This window comes from Anas platyrhynchos, chromosome 20 (assembly GCF_047663525.1).
Source record: "Anas platyrhynchos isolate ZD024472 breed Pekin duck chromosome 20, IASCAAS_PekinDuck_T2T, whole genome shotgun sequence".
NCBI lineage: Eukaryota > Metazoa > Chordata > Aves > Anseriformes > Anatidae > Anas > Anas platyrhynchos.
In genome coordinates, this window is record NC_092606.1 from 8852321 (window position 1) to 8873809 (window position 21489).

Consider the following 21489-nt stretch of genomic DNA (forward strand, 5'->3'; position numbering starts at 1 on the left):
CCCAGGACCACCCTGTCAAGTCCCGATGTTGTGCTAGTTTAGGCAGCAGAGGAATCTCAGACTCTCTTTCCCTTTGAGGAGTGTATGGCCAGTCCCATGTTGAAGGGAAGGTCATCGGAAGGGAAGTCTGTGGGTGGACACCAATGGGGAAGACCTCCATTTCATGCACTTCCTGTAAGTGAAATCACTGGTGTAAATAGCAGTCGTTAAAGTTAGAGCTGAATGGGGAGTAATTATTTTTAATACATGAAACATTAAAGATTGGACGGTAAGAATGCTCTTAATGAGACACATAACTATTCTGTGAAAGGCTGAATATGGTAACTGTGTTTCATTATCTGTTTCTATGGAATTAGTGCTTCTATCCCCCCACAATAAAAACAGGATGAACATACATCTGCTAAATCTTTAATGTCTCTAATGGCCTCTTGGTCATTTGCATTTCAGATCCTTCTTCGCACACTGTAGCAATTTGTGATCTTGGAATGCGCTGCGGATTGAAGCTGAAGGTCCTGCTTATTATTATTATTTTTCACCCCCATTCAGCTGTAGGATGCAACAGATAAAACTCTGCTGTGATATTTCTGGAGATTCATTGCTGAGATCTCACCATGGAGAGGGTACAGGCTTTGCTAATTGTGTTCTAAAGGGAGTATGCATTTATGCATCTTTCTTTTTGATGACAGCAATTCACAGAATTCATTTAAAAAACAAAACAAAGCATTTGTTGAAGATGGTAAAAAGGCAGCTAGGCAGCACCTGTGGTCGTTGTATATAGTACTCAGAATATGGTCCCAGAAGTCCTGTCATGTAACTCTATTAAGAGGTGGTAAAATCACTCAAGTTCAATGTGTCTTGTAGGTGATGGCAGAGCCACTGATAGAGCAACTGCCAAAGAGAACAACTCATGGGACTGAACTATGTTGTTAAGCTGTAGTCCGATTTTTAGTCAGCTGGCAGGAATTGCAAGATACAGGGACTTGAGCAGAACTTAGGCTTTGCAAATGTGGCCCTTAAAAGGGGATCTGTTTGTAGAACAAGTGACTTGCTCAGCCTGCATCGTGCTGAGATAAGTTGTGCCACCTCATCACTATAAATAGCAAATCCAGGAATAGTTTTCTTATTTGTTGGTGAAGGCCAGTTAGTGTGTGTGTTTGTTCACAGTATCCTCCTAGTCTAGCTGAAATTGTTATGTTGCTATGAAGAAGACCTGGAAGGTAGTTCACTATGGTAATTGATTTATTTGGACTTCTGCCAGTCACCAGGGCATATATTGCTACTGAAAACCACAGTTACTAGAAAGTCTCTTTTCTATTAGTCAACTTTATATAAGACGCCTTAAGGGCTATATTGTAGAAAGCCAACAAAACCCTGACTTACAATGACCACTTTTGTTAAAGCAGGTGCAAGCTGTGCATAAAAATGTGGTTATTTTATATCTTGAAGTCTTCATCTTGTTCTAGGGATGCCAAACAGATATGGTGGTTGACAAGTTTTCTCCTAGGACAGCAGTTTCTCAGTTTCTGGGCTATACCGGATACTGACAAATCTGTCCTGGAAGCTCCTCCATATTATGTCTGCTTTTTCATGCTTCTGTGAGTATCATTGAGGATTGCATCAATTACATATCAAAAATAAATCCTCTGCTCTTACTGGAAGGTGGAAATAGAAATCCTGATTACTCATGTATAACCCGTGACTGCATACCAGATATCAGACTTGCTACTTGTAGTCTGAAGATCAAACAGGTGCTCTAGTTGTACCCTCTAATTTCCTGCTTAAATAAATAAATAAATAAATAAATAGTACTTCTGTGTCATGTAGAAATGACTTTTTTGTTGTTTTTTGGCACAGTCTTGCCAAAGTTGCAGTAGCTTTCTATTTTGAAGTATGAAGACGCAGCATGTTGAAGTGCAGTGCTGAGCTTACTCCAGAAGATAGCTCGTCCCCCTCACCCTAAAAAAATATTCTTGTTATTGACAGCTCAGCTGTCATTGTGGCTCCCAGCTATCATGAGGAGAGTTCAGGGAGCTACTGCAGGTAGGTTACTCTGCAGGTAGGTAGGTTATTCAAGCTCCTTCCTGCCTGTAGTGGATCCATGTGGGAATTAAGCTTGCCAGTGTGGTTTGTAGTGCATGTGCTCCTGTCTTGCTGTGGACAAAGTCCAGGTGTCAGTGCCGGTTCTCAGCCTGAGCCCTGATTTCAGTGACAAGAAAGTGATAGGTCTGTTGGACCTTGGTACGGATAGATGAGATGCCCTCAAGTGTGTCTGTTTTTTGTCCTTAGAAAACTCGGAATTTTCTGTGTGATTGCTCATCTGCCTTGAGGGTTAGCTCTACTGTAGTGGGATAGAAACATGTGTTGGCATCCCTATTGTTCAAGGCTATGTGGTGATCTGAACAGCACTGTTAATATGTAGGGATGCTGTAAAACTCGATTTGTTTCACTGGATCCATGTGCTGTAGATAAAAAATATATATATTTGGGTTGAAAGTGGCTGTCTGAGATGTGACCTAGATAAGGAGGGAAGCGTTCCAGCAGAAATGGTGTAGTCATGGAGTAAGTGGTGAGATGTCTGTGTTTTCTCACTGTAACTTATTCTGCTGGCTCTTCTGTTGATTTAGGTGTCTTAATAGTACTCCAGCATGCCTTTTCCACTTATTTTAGATCTCTCCTGGCCTATAAGGTGCCTGTTTCTGCATGATACAAACTTTGCTTGTAATCTGTGCAATATGGCTGTTCTGCACCTCCCACTGGATTTTTGCAAATCGCTTTCCTTGTGGTTGCAGTTGCCTGGGTGTGAGATTTGTTCAGTACGCCAGCAGTTCAGGAGGTGTGCAGGTCAACAGGGGACTTGGTGACGCCTTGCGTTCGGTGCGCTTCCTTTGTCTGCACGCCAGCAGGGACGGGCAGCACCTGTGGTACAGGAATGAGATATCGGAGATGATCTTGAGGCTGCTCTGAAGGCAAGAATAGTGGGCACTTGATGACAGTAGAGGCTTATTGAGGAGTCTGGCTAGCAGGGGAGGATCTGGTAGTCCCTGGATGGCTGTGGTTGTGTGCATTTCATCCCAATTTAAATTTGAAGGGCATTACGCATGCCTTCTCAAGCTGTAGGTCTTAGTTCATTGTGACTTGAAAGCAGACCTGCTTTGTAAGAAAACTTTGCTCTTTTTTGTCTCAGAAGATATGTTCTATTTATACATATATATATTTATAAAAATAAATAAATGAGGCCCAATTCACTGTTGTGTAGCGCTGGCTAAACTTGCACGCCTGCTTTGGTTAATTGTAATCATTTGCTCTGTATAAATTGTTCTTCACATCTGAACATCAGTATAGGTTGAACAGTAACCATTTAGCAACACAAATCCAAGAGTTTCATAAATTTTTCTGGCAAAATTTTTACTGATGGCAGAATCTCTAGCTTGACCATAACTCATTTATTTTTCATGTCTTTTTGTCTGTCTTTGTAATGACCTGTTCTTGACATACTGTACTCTGCAGCTCAGTGCTGAAGACAGCCTCTTCATTATTATTGAGCAGCGATATTCTAGAGCGTTTTTTGATGTAGTACATCTTGCTCAATCTGCTAAACTAAGGCCTTCAGCATGCCTTACCAAACTAGTCACATCATTTTTTCATCCCTCTTTCTAGTTTGTAGTTGGTGAGTCAGACCATCCATCGACACCATAAATCCTCATTCAAACAGTCCAATTTACATATTGCTACGATCACACTAAAAGTTCTAATAAATTTCCTTCTGTGGCATAAAGCCCTTTGAATAACAGCTCTGTCTAAAACTGTCACTTTAGTACCCACGAGCTTGTCATCTTCCTGGAGCTTATTATTCCAGTTTTAACAGTACCCTGCAACTGATGTCCTGCCTGCACGTTTCTCACTTAAAGGCCTGTGAAGTTCCGTTGTCTGTGGTGCTGCTACTAGTGTTGCCAGTCCTCTGCGTTTTCTGTAAGCAAACAGCCTTCACCAGTGCTAGACGAGGTGCTGGCCACCTGCTTCCTTGTCTGTTTTGTTGTTCGTTCAAAGCAGTGGGCGAGGGTCTTCAAGAACCATCTCTCAGGAGTGAGCTTTTGCTTTTCATGTACGTGTAGTTTATTACTCTTCTGGAGTGGCATATCACTTACAAAGGGTGCCTGATCCAGGCGTCTCTGTGAGGCTATGTGTAGGCCTATTTTCTGTAACAACTCTTTCAGTTTAATACTTACACATTTTTTGTGTTGAAGAATATAGAAACACTGGTGATGAGGGGAAATCGTTGCATGCACACAAGCTGATGCACTGTTTGGGTTACAGTTTGCATTAGCAAGGGAAAGAGGTATGAGGAGCTAAAAGTTGGTATTTGAGGTTATTGAAACTGCACTAGGAAACAGCATTTACCTGAGAATTTGTGCATGATGGGCAGTTGTTACATGGTCCGTTTTTAAGTCAAATGCACTGTATTTACAATTATTGTACAGAATCCATTGGAAATAGCTGTTTGCTGTTTAATTTATTTCTCTTGCAAGTATGCAATTTATCTTAGGCACCTTTCCTCTTTGGTGTTTGCGTTCATTCTTACTTGTCACATCCAGATGTGCTTCATGCCCACTGACTTGAATAGTAAAGAGAACGGAGAAAATTCATTTTGGAGCAATCCATTGCACTGGGATTGTTTGTGAAGACAAACCTCTTGGATATAATAGATAAGTTGAAGTCTTTCTTTTCCTGTTAGTGTCCTAGATAGCCTATCTACTCTTCAGCCAGAAAAAAAAGAGGCTATTTTCATCTGTAGAAGGAACTCAGTCTTTGAATGGATCGATAGACAGCATAATGAAAATGGATGTGACAAAGGACAGGGTGCACTTTTTGCTACAGGGCTGATAAGATCCCTCATGTGGAAGTGTAGTATTTGAAATGGTGTGGAGGATATTTGTTTGCATGTGGAGTATAAATGCTACTTGAACATAGTGGTAATTTTAGAGCTAAACAGTTTCCAGTCTGATGAGAGATTTTTGGCATTTTATTTGTTTTAGGCTTTCTTTTTAGGGTTTGTTTCTCTTGCTCAGAGAAAAACTCGTTCAAGACCCTGCTCGAGGTGGATGAAAGCAGCAGATGTAATTGGATTTTGGGTTTCCTGTGTTTCACATCAGTGTCTTGTCTGGGAGGATTTAGAGAAAGGCTTCTCTTCTGCTCTTTCTCATGTTTCCAGCTTTTGTTCTAATGCACAGTGAAACCAAATGTCAAACTCTCATCCTTCCTTGCAGAATGAGTATTTTGCTTTCTAGTTCTTCTTCTAAATCGTGGTGTTTAGGACCAGCTAATAGTGGTATGCACCTCTCACCAAAGACCACTTTTAGCGTTGGGTCTGAACCAGTTTCCAGTGAAATTGCTGTAAACTTGGCCTAGGAAGCCTAATAAGAAAAAATGTGCAATATGCTGGGGAAATGTCAGTGTTGTGTTGAAGACTTGTAATCTGTACATTCGGCCTGCTTACTTCCTGATTGCTGTCCCCAAATAGAAAGTGGATGTGTGCTTTCAGATGTGATGAAAGCAGGCAATTTGATCGGCTAATACCGAGGGTGGCACTAAGGCATGTGCAGAGATGGGAATCGGTAGCTCAGGTTGATGGTTGGGCTTGGTGATCTTGAAGGTCTTTTCTAACCGGGTTGATTCTGTCATTCTATAAATGCAGTGGTCTTTATGGATTTAATAAAACAGTAAAATGAGCTGTAGAGCTGTGATTGCAGGGCTGGACTGAGCAAGCATGGAATTTTTGTCTGTCTATTTGTTTAGTTGTTAACTTAAAATTTAGGAAAACCTTTTCTGTCTAGGACTGTTTGCTTCCTAAAATACAAGCTCTCTGAATTACAAGTATGTATGTTTTACCTTGAGAATTGGTTTTGACATCCTTTTCAGGTATTTTGCATACGCGTATTTCCCTTAAACCATTTCCGTATCTACCTGAGTGGGCAGGTTCAAGGTGCTTTATGGGTAGGCACTTTGCAACAGTGAAGCACAGAAAGTTCAAGCCCTGGTGCAGGGATGGAGCTGCCTGAAGAGACCAGTGTGCATGTGAGTGCCTATCTCATGTGATGTGATGGATCTTGTAGGTCACAAAATTAAAGAAACAAATCTGCTGCGGTGTTGCTTAACATGTTTATGTAATAGCCTGTTCTTCTAATAATAGGTAATAAAAGTCATCTGATTATTAAACAATTACACGGGCTGACATCTGAGTTCTGTGTGAAATTGCAGAACTGAGGTCAAATCCTTCGTGTTGTTCAGGTGCTCAAGTCTTGCTGATTAGGAATTCATTGATTTCAGTGGGACTGAGGTTATTTCAGTAGTTTTGCCTCTCCCTCCTGATCATAAAATGGCTAGCTGAGCACACAAATGGTCTTACTGACATTTTAGTGATGTCTTGGTGGAAATAAGGTGCAAATCCACTTCTGGACAGACAGTGAGTGATTTCTGAGGCTTTTCGCACATCCATTTGAGAGGGCCCGATTTGTTCCCTTCCTCCCCCCATATGTTGACAATAAGACCTCTCTAATGCTCAAGTTGAGTACTCTGATATCAAGCATCAGTTTGGAAAATTGTATTTAGTTTCACTGTTAATTATTTATAAAGTATGGATGTAAACACCACACACAGAGTGGTGATATGTTAACAGTACCCAGACTGAAAAATAATTTTTTTACAATATTATAATCTAGGTACAATAAGGTAGAAAGCAAGTCTGGAAAACACCAAGGAAGGAGAAAAACCTCTCCCATCTGTTCATCTGCTGTTCTCTCCCACTAGGTATTGTTTTTTTGAGTTGCATGTAGGGTTTTATATCCTAGATGTAAGCAAAGCAGACTGCCTCCCTGTAAGGTATTTACTGCAGTTTGTTACCCCATGCAGCATTGCAGTGATTTCTGTACCTCTGTTGTACAGGAACATGCTGAGATGTTGGAGCACAGACAGTCTGGCAGGTGGCTGCACAGTGCCTAATTACAAAAGGGTAACATGGATTTCTGTCATACGTATATGTGAACATAAATCAGGCAGAAGATGAAAAATATTCTTTGTCTAAGTTGGGCAGCAAAACAGGAAGAAGAACTAGCAATGACTTTTCTGGAACTTTCCCACTAACTTCACTAGACTTCGATCTCTTTGGGGTATGTGGTGTGTTGTTCTGTTGAGCTTCTTGCATCAAATGTGGAAGAAGTCAGACTTGCAACTCAACCTAAATCAGGGTGTAGACAGAGGTGTGATTACTCTCCTGTCTCATGTGTCTGTTCAGCAAGTACTTAAACGGATAGGGTCTAGTAAAAATTTGATTTTGGTTACCCTTCTGCTAGAGGCCAAAAATTGGACTGTGCTGGTTAATTGGAGAAGAGGATGAACATGAATGGCAGCCTTGATGCTGAGGCAGTTGGCAGAGCTGCTGGCATTTGTTATGTTTGGTGAAACATGCAGCCTCAGAGGTGTCTGAGAATTGTTTCATTTCAGGTCGGATTGTGGCACTGAGAGTGCTGAGGAATATTTGTCTTCTGTTTTTCGTCTGAGACTAATTGATGAACAAATTAATGTATGTTCAGTGTGAAATGAGAACTGAATTTTTTATCTTTTTCTTTTTTGGATAAAGACATGTAAGTTATGAACAAACAGTGATGAGAACTTTTGGTTGGTGTAAAGTCAATAACTGACTGAAGTACTGGAGCTAGGTATTTTTATGGTATGCCTTGACTAGCTGGAGTGTGTGTGTTCTAGGCATAAGTTCATGAATACCTCCAAGTACCTATTAAATTGCAAAGCCTAACTGAATCTATTTGACCCAAGGACTTGCAGAGGAATACTTCTGCCTACAGGAAAGACGCTGTTATGCACAAAGATTGTAAAATCACCGTAGAGCAACCTACCTTTGGTTGTTAAATCCGGATGTCAGGATGGTGGCATACATTTTTTTTTTTTTTTTAATTCCCCATTTGTTTGTCATTAAAAAGAGAGAGAAAATACCTGCAAGTGCTCTAATGCGTGTACTTCCAAAGGTAAAGAGGAACTTAAGGCCTTTTCCCCCCACATATATGAAAAGAATAAAGTATGAGATCCTTTACTATGTCATGCTGTGTTTATGTTGTAGTTCAGAAGGACAATACCAAGCTGTAGCAGAAAGCCCTGTCCTGTTCGAAGGGAGTGCAAGTGGGGAAGAAATACAGTGTTGTGGTCTAGAGCTGCACTTAGGCCTGTCACAGGTGCTCCCGGAGACCTTGAGGAAGCCCTGCTGGAAGTTTCTGTCTCAGCTTCCTACCTCTAGTTCTGCTGTTGTCAGTTCAGGCTGTAAATATTCAGAGAATGTTCTGTCTTGAGATATGTACAGCAACTAGCACATAGGGTCTTGCTCTCAGGGCACTGTGGCAATATGAATAATAATCCTTAGCCAAGGAAGCAAGGCACGTTTTCCCTTTGCAGCATAATAGCGCTTTAAATTCTTCTGCTGTCCTTGGTTGTGTGTATGCCGACTCAGCAACATGCGGAGACACTGCAGAAATTTTTACGTATGCTATGGGTTTGTGACTGTGCTTCCACAGCCATGTAAATCAGAAATAACTCTGCTGGAATCAGTGTTTTATGTACTGGCATATAACTGTGGGAGAGAAGAATGGATTTATTTTGAAAAATGGGAACAGCAGCTTGCTTAATGTTTCTTTCCTTGCATTAAAAAAAAAAAAGCATTGATGATGTTTTCCTAATGGGCTCTAAAGATTCAGCCCTTAAAATAAGCAGATTCATGAATAAAAGAATTGTTCCTGGTAAGGAAAAAACTGCCAAAAAATATGCTTAATTTATGGCACTAAGAAAGAAATACTCATGTAATGGATGAGTTAATTTTGCCATTTGATTATGCAGCTAAAGTTATGGGTGTTATAATCTTAAAATTGTTTCCAGTTTATTTTGTTTCCTTCCTGCATCGTATAAATACTACAAAGTAGTTTAAAATGGATGTGTGCTTTGCAAGGAAAACTTCCCTTTGGTGCGTGTCACAGTAACTTGCACAATGCCACATGAATGCAGTCACCAATCAAATGTATATCAGCTACCAGCATGCTGACCTCACCGTGCTGGTTGTCTGCTCTCATTAGATGGTGCGGATAGTGGGAGTAAGGCAGAGGCTGTAGCATCTGGGCAGGTGTCCTTGCAACATGTTTCTCCAAGATACTACTCTTAATTACTCTTAAATACTCTTAATTATAAAACAAGAATGTTCTTCTGTGTTGTTTTCCCCTATCCAATGACTTTTCTTTCTTTTGCAAGGTAAAAGACTTCATTTTTCTTTCTCTTGGCTAGAGCAAGAATGTGTTCAAGGGCTCAGGGCTGCTTCAAAGCTTTGTGTGTTCTGCTGAGGACTCTGAGCAGTCAGCATCAGCTCCTGGGTGGCCCAAGAGAGTGAATGAGGGAGTCTGCACTCATTTTGAAGTCAGAAGAATGGGAAATGTGGACAAGAGATTTCACAATGGTTGTGTAAAACCGTGACTGAGAATGCAGGGTGCCTAGCTGGGAGCTACTCTCTTCACTGTAATTACCTGGGTTTGTTGGAAAATTCAAGTGCAGGGGTTCTTTGCCAGTGATTTGAAGGAGCCTCAGGTACTACAGCGTGCTGATTACCCCTGAGTACTGACATTATTTTACTGTAATGTAGTTCTTAAAGCATGCAACAACAGATTATCTCAATTTATCAGCTGTGGAAGTGGTTGGAGAAGGAGAAACTGGTGGCCTTCCTGAGGTTTCAAAGGCAAATTCTAAGGCAGAATTGAGAGATTCAGTTCCCAGGTAGTGCTCTATCTATGAGGCAGCAGGTCCTAGTTCAGCTGGTTAAACACCAGTTGAATTCTGATGTCTGATGTTGTCTAAAATTCGGTGCATTCTTACTATAGAGCAAATTATATCTTCTTAGTTAAGACTGCTGCGAAAAACTGCGTGACACGGAATTGATTCAACTTTCTCATTTCTTCCAGGGAGTAATGTGGGTGCAGGTTTCTAGCAGCATGCTAGTTTTGTGAAGTGGAATAGGATCGAAGCTGCGACTTAGAAGTTGGGATTTTGGTCTCTTAGATCTGTTAACCATTACTCGAGAGACAGTTCCTAAAGGCTCTGAGATGTCAACATTAGAATTTGTCTAGTCCTAGTTCCCTGCCTGCCTGCCAGCTAGTTCAAATCTGCATCATCTTCTGCCCAGGACTGATGGCAAGTTCCCAGGCTTTGGGGTGCCCTGGCTGATAGGGCGATGAGAGGTGTGGTTTTTAACCTCCCTCTAGCAAAGGAGGAAACTGAAACTGGACCTCCTACCTCCTGAGCACCAGGGCTTAGGGTGAGAGGAGGATGCCACTACACCCCAGGTCAGCCCTGTTTCAGAGGGAAGATTGACAGCTCACTGGTGTTCAGTAGAACAACCTGCAAGTGCACAGCTTGTCAAGATGTGCCAGGTGTGTGAACACCAGAAGAGAAAGAAGATGGATTCCTGTGGAAGGAGACGCAAGGTATGCTGCCCCTTGCAAAAGGCAGTTCAGCTGGTGGGTAGCTCAGCAAGAACATCCAGTGAGGGATAGCACTGGTGAATGTGGGTGAAGTACTTGCGGTGCTTGTGAGAAGCAAGTCTCTTTGGGGACCTGATCCTGGCTTCGCTGCAGTTTGATCGCACGCTTGAGGAGAGGAGTCAGAGCTGCAAAGTTAGGGTGCTGCTTTGCATACCTGGCATGAATTGGGTAGAGAATATTGAATCCAGCAGACCTAGAAATTTCCTTAACAAGCAGAGGAACTCTCATGGAATGTTACGTTACAAGGCTTTTGGTTTCGTTTGTAAAAGTATGCGCAGAAGATGTCAGGAATGTCCAGAACTGAGGCCGTAGAATGGAAAAGTACTGTCTTAGGTGTTAAAGCCTACTTCTGTGATTCTGTGATTCCGTGGTCTTGCAGAAATTGCTGGAATTACACTTACATCTGGGTTATCTCAAAGTAGAAAAAATACAAACGCCTTATTTCCTCTACAAAAAGCCTTCCCCAGTTTGCTCCCCTGTCATTCCGCAGCCTTGACTGTTAAGAGCTTGTCTGTGTAACATGAGGGATAATCTGCGTCAGAGTCCGTATTCCCATTAGTCCTCAGGTCTTTGTCTCTGATTTTGATGGTTTGATGGTTTCTCTTCTGGCTTACTCTATTTGTGAAAGGAGATGGGATATAAAAGCTAAGTGGCTGCATGATAAAGGTGTGCTGTCTGTTAGAGTGCTAGAGAAATCAGGATCTATAGCTGGTGAAATGCAGCAATTCCTGGATTTCTTAATAAATCAGGCTATGGTTAGTCTTTAGAAAGTGGTTCTTGCTTGTAGAGTACTTTAGTGTCTGTATTTGTAGCCCTTAATTTGCTTAAAGAACTCCGAATTCAGAATATTTTGTGCAGCTTTTGCAGAGGAATTTTCATTCAAAGCTGTCTTCCTCCACTGAAGAAAATTCAAAGCTATTACCGGGTGGTGTGAAGAGGTGAGTGGATAGGGCATAGCTTATATTGGCTGTGCTTATGGTAAATATTCCTGAGGACAATGCAATGAGTAGAAAGCCAGGGCTTTAATTGACAGGCTCAGACATGAAAAGAGAGACCTGTTTGATGCACTTCTCATTACTGGGCAAATAGAAGGTCAAGCTAATTAGTTCTCTTGATAACTTGCTTACTCCACTGTGGGAAAACTTGAATGTGTCTGAACAAAACTGGTTTGCAATGCAGCAGAGAATTGCCTTCCAAAATCATTAAAGAAACATTAAGGAAATCACAAGTGTAATGCACCTGGGCAGATTACAAGGCTCTGCTAAACCAGTGCATATTTAAAATTAGCTCTAATTTCTGCCTTCATTTAATGCACCTTCATATCTTTAATGAGGACTCTTGTGAATTTTAGCAAAGGGGGGGAACTGAAAGTGTCCCAAGATAGCACTGGTTTCATGCAAATAATTCAACCAATTGCTCTGTGGCCAGGTTTAAAGGCTGATTGTAGTACTTCATCTAGTTTGATTCCACTAAACATGTACCCTATGCTGCACCTAGTCTTGGATCTTATGTTTGTCAGTGTATGTCTCATGATTACGGAAGGCAAATGTTGCCTTGATAAGGGGAAATCAGTCAAGTGAATGCATTGGTGTGCTTTACCTGAGAGTGAAGCATGCTTACACCAACGCTGTGACTTCGTGGCCATCTGATGTGGTGTGCTCTGCTACATCAGTGAATGCGTATTTATTGTTTATGGTCACCTAGTAGAACAACATTTGTAACTAAAGAGGTTTGTAACCATTTCATAAAGCCCTAGCACTTTGCTTTCCTTGTTCCACATCCTACAAATTCAGAGGAGAGGCAGGCTCTGCCTACAGTACGAATGGTCATTGTAGCAGTTATATGCTGCATCTCCCCGGCCCAGGCTCTCCAGTTTTGCATTTGGGTGTAAACAGTGCTGGTTCCATTGCAAGCATAAACCTGGATGTGCCCCTATCAGTTCTCTTTTAGCTTGTGGAGGTTTTTATATGCTTTGTCATTAGCACAGATCAATGGGAATCAAACAGTACAGGAAGAGTGCTGCGCAGATGTAGTTTAAAAATCTGCACACCTTGAAATCCAAATCAGTAGGCACAGAGGGGAACCAAAGAAATATTTTTATCTACTTATGGGAAGTGAAGTCAGGAAGAAATCAAGTAATTTACTGTAGCTCCCTTGGGGGAGCATGAGTCTAGAGTGGGAAAAGAGAAGTTGGAATTCAGATCTCCTGAAATACAGTGTGATTGCCCAGCAGCAGAACTGCTTTGCACAGTGATATTTCTCATCTGAAAAGGAGAGTGTTTGGGCACCGTGGGTTTAGCTTCTTTGTGCAGTGAAAGAAGCCTCTGGGAAAGTACTCGAATGCTTTCTGAGACTGGTTTCAGAGATATCTAGTCTTTTAAAATATGTTACTTTTTTTCCTCAAAGCTGTTCTGTGGTTCAAATCAAAAGCATGTATGGACTGTGAAGCTAGAAGTATTGTGCAGGTCACCTCATTTTAAAAAGTGAGAACTACTTATGTGTATGTTTTCCGTTGGCTTTGTCTATCAAAATGGTCCCATGTTTTGGCAGATTGGAGCAAAACTTGGTTTAAACAATGGGGTTAAGATTTTTTTTGTGTGTGGATACTGAATATTATAGGAATGTGTTTCCAATTTTAAGCTCTTCGTAAGTGTGTGTATAGCCTAAATGTCAACTCTTTAATGTCAGGATCATTCCCATTTACAGTAAAATTTAGTTTTGTATAAGCTCCCTTTTGAAAGAGAGAAGTAAAAATGTTCTCGTTTTTATTAGTATCTGTAGCTAATGCTTCTCCTCTTACCCCATTCTTCTGCGGTATATTCCCTGCTGGCTCCTTCTGTTTTGCCTTGACATCCAGACTTGGATCATGCATAAACAACACCTGATGGTGTCAGTGGGACCGCTGCATACTTGAGTGTCCTCACAGTAGTGCCCTGCCAGCAGCGATGACATTCCAGCCCTGCATTTGACATTGATACCTGTTCAAAGACAGTGAGGAGTGTTACTGCCTGCTTGTATTTAAAAATGCATAATGTATGATTTTATAGAGTTTTTCTTTTTCCCTTAATGTGCCTAAAGGCGGTCTGTCCCACAATGCTAGCTTAATCCTTGACTATGAAACTGTATGTCCTTAGTTTGATATACACACACAATTCATTTCTATGTATATGAATGAGAATTGTGTGTATATCAGATAAAATACCTATTAGGACTGCATGAACGTCCTCCTTTTCCAAGTTTAATACCTGTGTTTGTGAGCTGCTAAATAGATCTTTGATTTGCTTTTTGATGCACAATTTAGTGTTGCATCTGCATTATTTTTTTGGCTATTCAGACCAATTTAAAGAAGTCACTTTACAAACCTTGTTGTTTTTTTTTTTTTCTTTCTTGAGACCTCAGGCTCTGTTTTTATTGTTCTGTAGGTAAATGGAAACCAGAGTTTCTGTGTGCCACCAACAGATGTCCAGTCAGAAGATTTCTTTTTGCTATGAAGTGTACAGTTCATTGCATTTTTGCTACAGACCTACATAACAGGCATGAAACTAAGCTGGATGCAGTTCAAATAACAATGTCACTTTTTGTAGGTTTATTGAGTGGCTTGTAATAATTAGAAACCACGTGTAATGGCACTTTTTATTTTCTCACATTTTGATTTGTGTTAATGGATGGCAGCTGCTGGTTCTATTACTGCAATAATCGCAAGTTCTTTTGATTCTGGCCTTAGTATAGATGAAATCATATTTCTGGTCATAATGCTTACAACTGCTCGTGTTCCCCATGACTATGTGATAAAAATTGCCTGTGCGCATAAGTGAAGCCTACTTGAACTTTGTAACTACAATTTCAGTTTTATTAAAACTGAAGCCCTCACAGAAACCTGCTATTAAAAATTCAAAATTTAGATGTTGTAGTGCATATTGAAAAAGCTGATGACTGATCTTAGCAGGATGAGTTTTACTGAGTAAACAGTGAAGTGAATAAGGCCTAGTGGAGTGATACTGAATTGTATCAGCTACAACTCTAGACCAGCAGTAATTTTATTATTTGAAACCTTTGTTCTGGCCTACATGAACACTTTATTAAGAGGGATAGCCTAGTTTAATACAGCATTTAGAAGCAGAATCTCTGCAGTTGAGAAATAAAACTTAATACATTTGCAGGAGGAGATAACTGGTTACTGTAGGGCTGGAGGTGGGCTGAAGTGAAAGGCATGCCAATATTCTGTCTTGCATGGCCTTGTTTTTGTGTACAAGGTATGTGGAACTGAGTTATCTTGCCTAAGAAGAGCAACTGTATTAAAATACAGAAATGCACTGGGTTTAGAATCATAGAATCATAGAATATCCTGAGTTGGAAGGGACCCTTAAGGATCATCAAGTCCTTAAACGGAGGAGGAATTTTTTCACTTTCCTTCAAAGTAGAATTGTTGCTCTAGTACTGCCTGATACCTGTTTTAAAAAAAAAAAAAAAAAAAAAAAGCTTCTTAGGTCTTCAAGAAGATCCATCATTTGCAACATCCCTCTGTTTCACTGCCAACACACACCATAGCAGAGGCATTTATAACACCTCCCATCTGCTCCGTGGCTAAGAGTCGCTGTGAGCAGAAGCTGGGCAGGCAGCACCTGCATGCGTCCATATCCAGTCCCCCTCCTGTTCCAAGAAATGAGCCCAGCAGTTAATTAAATGGGTCTTTCCCCAAGTCTGCATTCAGAAATACAGATACTCTGGTTAATGGAGTGTAGACTTATTGCTGGTTGAATATTATTCATCTCCCATAAAACTGTTGTAAGGTACGACTTCCTCTGTTTTGTTGAGGAGGGGAGCTCAAGAGGGCAGGAATAAGGGTGAGAGTAGTGCTCCGACCATGTGGGTCTTACTTGCAACTGCAGCTAGAATGAGAAGGGGAGAGCAGTGTGCAGGCTGTCGTTGTGCGTTTAATGATAATTCACTCTTTTGTAGGTATTTGCCATCATAAAGAGGGAGCCTGGAGGAATTACATCCCATTCAAAAGGCTGAGTTTAGGTGAAATGTATGTTGCTCTGCCATAAAATGAAACAACGTTGGCAATCAACATCTTCCTTTCTAGCAAGGATCAACTTCACAAAATCTCATAGAGTGGAGCTAGTCTCCTTTCTTCCTCTCTGTTTGCCCAGTTCAAAACTGGTTATGTTTTTGATGTTAGGACTGCAGTTCCCAAACGCTGAAATAGCAACATTTGGTCCTATTTTAGAGCTTTCTTCACGTTAGAAATATCCCATTTTTAAAAAAGTAAATACTAAAATTCTTGCGTGCTCATGTAAGCCCATGGGTATAGAGTGCACAAATCGGATGAGCGTCATGATAAAATCACAAGTCTGGCTGCAATGTGTGTCTGTAAGTCATCCCTGAACGGATTGTTCCATAACACTAGCAAGTACTTTGAAGTCTTTTGAAGTAGGCTAGTTTTAAATTAGTACATTCAGCAATGAATGACCTGCTTCCTATTTTACTTTACTTTTTATGAGGCCACTGTTCTACAGTAACAGGCTGTGGAAGTTTTGGTGGACGTGGAATGGGGACCCTGCAGGACTTCTTCCAGGTCTCGTGCATGTTAGCATGCAAGGGCAACTAGAACTGAAAATGTTAAGTTGGAGTCCTGAGCTCTTCCTGTAACGTTGGGCTGTGTCTTAGCAGGCTGCTGTGTGCTGCAGCCTGCAGTTTGCTCTCGGAAGCCTCTGGCACTACTGCTGTATCAGTATTAAACAAACCAAGTGAATGTGAAGGTCCATGCAAGAGCAGTGAGATGTGGGCCTCAGTGAGAGAACAGACGTGGAGGAGGCAGAGGTGGCAGCTCATGTGGAGCAGAATTCAAAATACAAAGTGTTAGGCGTATATCTAGGAGAAGAGGGAACTGAAGCCATGAAGTTACAATTGCTTGACTCTTTGCTTTTGAACCACAGAAACTGTGTGCACATTTTAATAACGTTGTGGTATGAGTAAGGACATCATTGTGCACAATTCTTTTGCTGACTCTAGTAATAAAGCATTCTGCCCTTTATTTATAGGACTGCCTCAAGGATCTGACAGGAGGAATTGAGTATGCTGCCAAGATATTAAATGAAATTCCCCAGAAAGACATTCAGTGCACTAAAAGAGCCTCAAAGGCAGAAAGGGAAGGAAATGGGCAAGGTAAGTCATACATAATGATCTCAGTTGGCGTCCATTGATCTCGTCCAGCATCCTTTGAGAGTGGAATATCCATAAAAGTCTTTTAAAAGTCACTTGGATATTCTGGGTAGTGTTTGCACTCACAGATGCGCGTTGTTCAGCAGTAAAGCTAACCGTGACAAGCCATTTTCTTTTGACCCAAATAATTAAAAAATGTTGCCGCAGTCCCTTGCTGTTAACCTGAACAGTCAGCAAAGAAATACTTAATTTCACCTGGATGTCTCTAGCTCTCTCCATTCTTTCACTGGTTTTCCCTGAAGGGAATTCATCAGCATGGGATTGTACCAGGAGAGATGAAAAGTCCCTTGAGCTTTTGCTGTCTTCAGTGCGGGCCAGTGATGGATACTTGAGGTGAGTATAGGAACAGACAAGTGCATGGTGACATTCTTCACAATCATTACTGCTACCCATTTGTGGCTCAGAGCCTTCCTGAGCCACATGAATTTATCTGCTTGCTTTTTGAACTTAAAGAAGCTACGAGTGTCCATGAGGTCTTCCAGCAAGAAGTTCCAGAGGCAAACTGTGTGTTGTTAACTACTGTCTCTGCCTGGGTTTAGTGCTCCCCCAGAAGTTTCACTTGAAGCTCCTTAGTTCTTACACTGTGGAACAAAGGAGCAAACTTTAATTTTTATGTTCCCTGTGATTTCAAATCTCCCCGCCCCCATTTTCTGATTTCCCACCTGGAAAGTCCTCATCTACTTAAGTTACTCCTTGTACAGAAGTTAATCTTTCATGTATCTAAGCTGCCAGCTCATGAATCTTGTGTGGTAAAAGGAAAATGGTTGTTTTGGGGCAGACCTGCTTTGAGTATGGTTTTGTAACATCCCTGAGCTGTAAATGTAGCTCTTGAGAAAATTCTTCTTTTGTAGGAAGACTTGGGAAGATATGTGTTTCAAGTGACAATGCAAAGGAAAAGGTTTTGATGTCTATGCATTGTGGCTAAACATCTTATAATTTGGAAAACTGTAGTTTACAGGAACTGTAATGGTTTTAAACTAAAAGATGGTAGATTTAGATATTAGAGAAATTCCTTACTTAGGAGGGTGGTGAGGCACTGGCACAGGTTGTGTAGAGTAGTTGTGGATGCCCCATTCCTGAAAGTCTTAAAGGCCAGGCTGGATGGGGCTTTGAGCAGCCTCATCTGGTGGGAGGTGTCCATGCCCATGGTAAGGGGGTTGGAATTAGATGGTCTTAAAGGTCCCTTCCAACCCAAACCATTCTATGGTTCTCTTGTGCTCTGATAAAGAAATGTTACCCTAGTATGTTCTGTTACAGCTGGGACTGTGGGGTTTGTTCTTGGTTTTGTCTTTTGTGTGGTAGGGAACACATTTCCAAATTTAACGAGTGGCTCTCACTTTAATGCTTGAACAACTTTTTTGAGGAGGTCTAATAGGGGAAGTGCAAATCTTTTACAAGAGACAGAAGTACACACCTGTTTCCAAGATGCACTTAGTGCTTTAGGTCAACGTTTTCCTAAAATGCAGGAGGGTGACATAAATATTAGTATTACAAAGTCCTTCTAACCTCAATCTAAGGAAGGTGGAAGGAAGAGGCCGTGTCCATGGCCATGTTGTTGAAGGCACAGGGACTGCCCACAAGATGTGCAGTCACGTCACTTTCAGCTCAGAAAGTTTCTCCACAGCTTGTGTGCAGTTTGCTCTCTTCCGCCTTGTTTTATTACCTTCTATAGACTCCTAGTAGTTGTCATGCACAACCTCAGCTTCCTAACTCCAAAGGGTGAAAGCAGTTTGTGGTTTTTATTTTTAATAAATTTGTGATGCGATCAGTCAGGTTCTCCAACCCAAGAATTATGAGGAATCAAGACCTACCTAAATCTTTGAGCATGTTGAGGTTTTGGGTACCAATGTTACAGTTGTGAATACTGTTTTTGAATCCTTCCTTTTCACTCTTCCATTACAAGCATAAGACTATCCATGTTTTATCTTATTTTTTAAAAACACACTACTGCATTATTATCATTATTCCAGTGATGTTGAACAAGTGCTTGGAGCTGTACAAACCACGTGAGAAATACTGAGGAGACAGCATCTGAAACTTGACAGGCTGTAAGGTACAAATTTGCTCCAGTTGTGCTGACTTGGGTAACTGGTGAAGGGTGTAGTGCTGCTGCTGCTTTTTGAAATAGAGCCTTGAACTCTATTCACCGCTATGTACCAGCTAGCTAATTTTGTCATCTGCACTGTACTCACAGGCACTAGATAGCATTAGCCAGGGAGATGTTGAGTCTCCTGTATTTTGCTTTCACTGTGTTTTCTGGTATGCTCTGATTGCTCTGCGGTACAGTAGCAGATGCAACTTTCTCATCTGAGCAGTCCGTGTCCTTTTCACCAGGAGTGTTACCTCCTCTGTACAGGCTTAGTGATTGATGATATTGCTGCCAAACTGATCTGTCTGGCCCTTTCATTTCAATTAAAAATGAACAGGTTAGAGGGGGACACCTCCAAACCATTGCTAAGGATAAGGAGGGTCTGGTCACCCGCCTTGGTTATTCTAGCATCATGTGGATTATTCTTCTAGGTAAATATCATTCAGGTTCTCTCCAAACAGTAGAGCAATGCAGTAATGCTATGTAAAGTGCTCCACAGACAAACCTCTGCTGAGTTCTTAAAAAGAGTCTAGAGCTGGTAACAGACTTGACATGGAGTCGCTTTGATCACCACTAAAGCTCAGTCACCTCCAAGCCAGAAATACAGCAGGCCTCCTTTACCAAAACTCAGACTGGTTAACGTGCTTTGGGGCTCTTGATTCTGGAAACCAAACTACCTCTGCTTTGGAAAAACAGCAGGCTCTGGCCTCTTTGGAATTTTGCCTTGTTGGACTTCGGCTGAAACACCTGTGTGACACTAAATTAGAAAGTCCCTCCAAGTTTTGATGACCAAAAGATGTCAGTGCTTTAAAATAAATAAAAAATTACTTTGAACCTGGGCAAATATTTCACGCAGTTCCCTGACATTTTTAATAGAGTTTTTATTGATTACAGAGGGAGCTTTAAGTACTGGCTTTTCTAGTGTTGGACCTCTTCACTAAACAGCTGCACCTAAATTTTAGCAGATGTTTCTCTATTTTGAGCTTTTTGAAACCTCCAAGGATTTTTTTTCGATCTAAGTACATTAGGACCAAATGGTGAATTACTGAAAGTCAAGAAACTTTGTTTTTATCATAAAAGTGCTTTCTAATAGCAGAAAAGGCGATATTAAAGCCTTTATTATTGTCTTCTGGATCAAATTGCTACAAATTATTCCATATTTAGTCCAGTAAAACACTTGTGATTACTTTGTATTGAATATGAACTGTAACAAAGTAATGTGGCAGTTGAATGAGCTGATGAATTAAAAAGGAGAATCTTTTACAGCTGGGAAACTGTCTTTGATGTGCCATTTATTATTTCCATGCTACGCCGTGTGCTGGTGGTAAGCATGGATGCTTTGGAGTCTGCATTTCTATTTGTGCACTATCTCGGTTGTGTTCTGATTATAGGAACCATTGGGTTTAGTGAGTGTAGCTGTTAGAAACTGGAATAGAAAATACTCCAGTGAGCAAACAAATAACCAAGTATGCACAACAGCTCAATAGGATTAGGAGAAAGAGTTTCCGTTTAGTGTTTCCATAGAGCTCAGAAAAGAAATACAACAAGCAAGCTAATGTTTTCATTTGTTTGTGCAATACTGCTATACCAAAAATGACTTCTGTCAGTTACTTGAATGGAGTAAGTTGGCAGACTCTGCCCTTTTTTTCTTAGGGCTGCAAAATCTGCTCTGGGGAAGGGGTTAAGTGTGCATTGTCCCAGTATATTTCATTTTGGGATCTTTTAGGAGCTGCCATACTTTCTGGCAGCTTTGAATTTGAGTTGGTGGTGCCTCTGTTGCCACCTCATTCTCCTGAAGTCTTGTGCAACGTATTTTTTTTTTCCTTGTAGTGTGTAAACTTCAGTTGCTGCTGTCTGTAGAGGCAGTAGTTCCATGTTCTTAGCTGCTGCGTGGAAGCCCTGCAGCACCGCTGGCAAGTAAAAGAGTCCAACTGCTTGAGTCGTTCAAACCTCTTTTCTTTTTCTAAAGCTGTTGGTAAAGTATCCTGGATTTTTCATAGAAATGTAGGAGCCTGCCTTTTAAGCTACAGTTAAGGTAAGTATTGAGCCAGTAGTGCGCTGCCTTGTGTGCAGGCTTTAAAGACCAGCTGGCCTTTCCTTGCACAGTGTCAGTCATGGAACTGCCTTTCTGCTGGGAAGCTTTTGGTATGGGAAGCCACTAGTGCTAATTTGAATACAAAAAAAGGAGGAAGAAAAAAGAAATTGTAAACTTCAGCAGCTGGTGTGGATTTTCCAGATACTTATTTCTTTCTGAAAAGAAAACAGGTAATGAAAGTGTTTTTTAAAAAAGAACAAAAACAAACAAACAAAAAGTGCTAAAAAGGTACCCTAATAGAATGAAAAAGCAACTGTTAAAAGTGAGCAGCCTTCATTTCTCTCTACTCTGCACAATGCAGGAGACTTATCAGAATTTTCTGAGCCCTTTCTGTGTAGTGCAGACTGACCTTTTAATAGAATAATTTAGTTTGGAAAAGACCTTTAAGATCATCGGGTCCAACCATCCATCTAACACTACAAGTCCACTATGAAACCATGACCCCAGGCACCATATCCACACATCTCTTAACTACCTCCAGGCATGGTGACGCCACCACC

The 21489-nt window shown here is 41.0% G+C and overlaps 1 long non-coding RNA gene across 8 annotated transcripts in view; it reads left to right on the forward strand.

Moving 5' to 3' along the window:
* LOC106016502 (uncharacterized) overlaps positions 1-21489 on the forward strand; it is a 120321-nt gene that overhangs the window by 16300 nt on the left and 82532 nt on the right. For 7 of the 8 annotated variants that reach the window (XR_002401230.4, XR_011804230.1, XR_011804226.1 and 4 more), the window contains exons 3-4: positions 16625-16748; positions 17048-17138. This is a non-coding gene — a long non-coding RNA (uncharacterized lncRNA). Of the gene's footprint in view, positions 1-16624; positions 16749-17047; positions 17139-18775; positions 21334-21489 lie in introns of those variants that run through there. The other variant, XR_011804227.1, reaches the window with a different exon arrangement.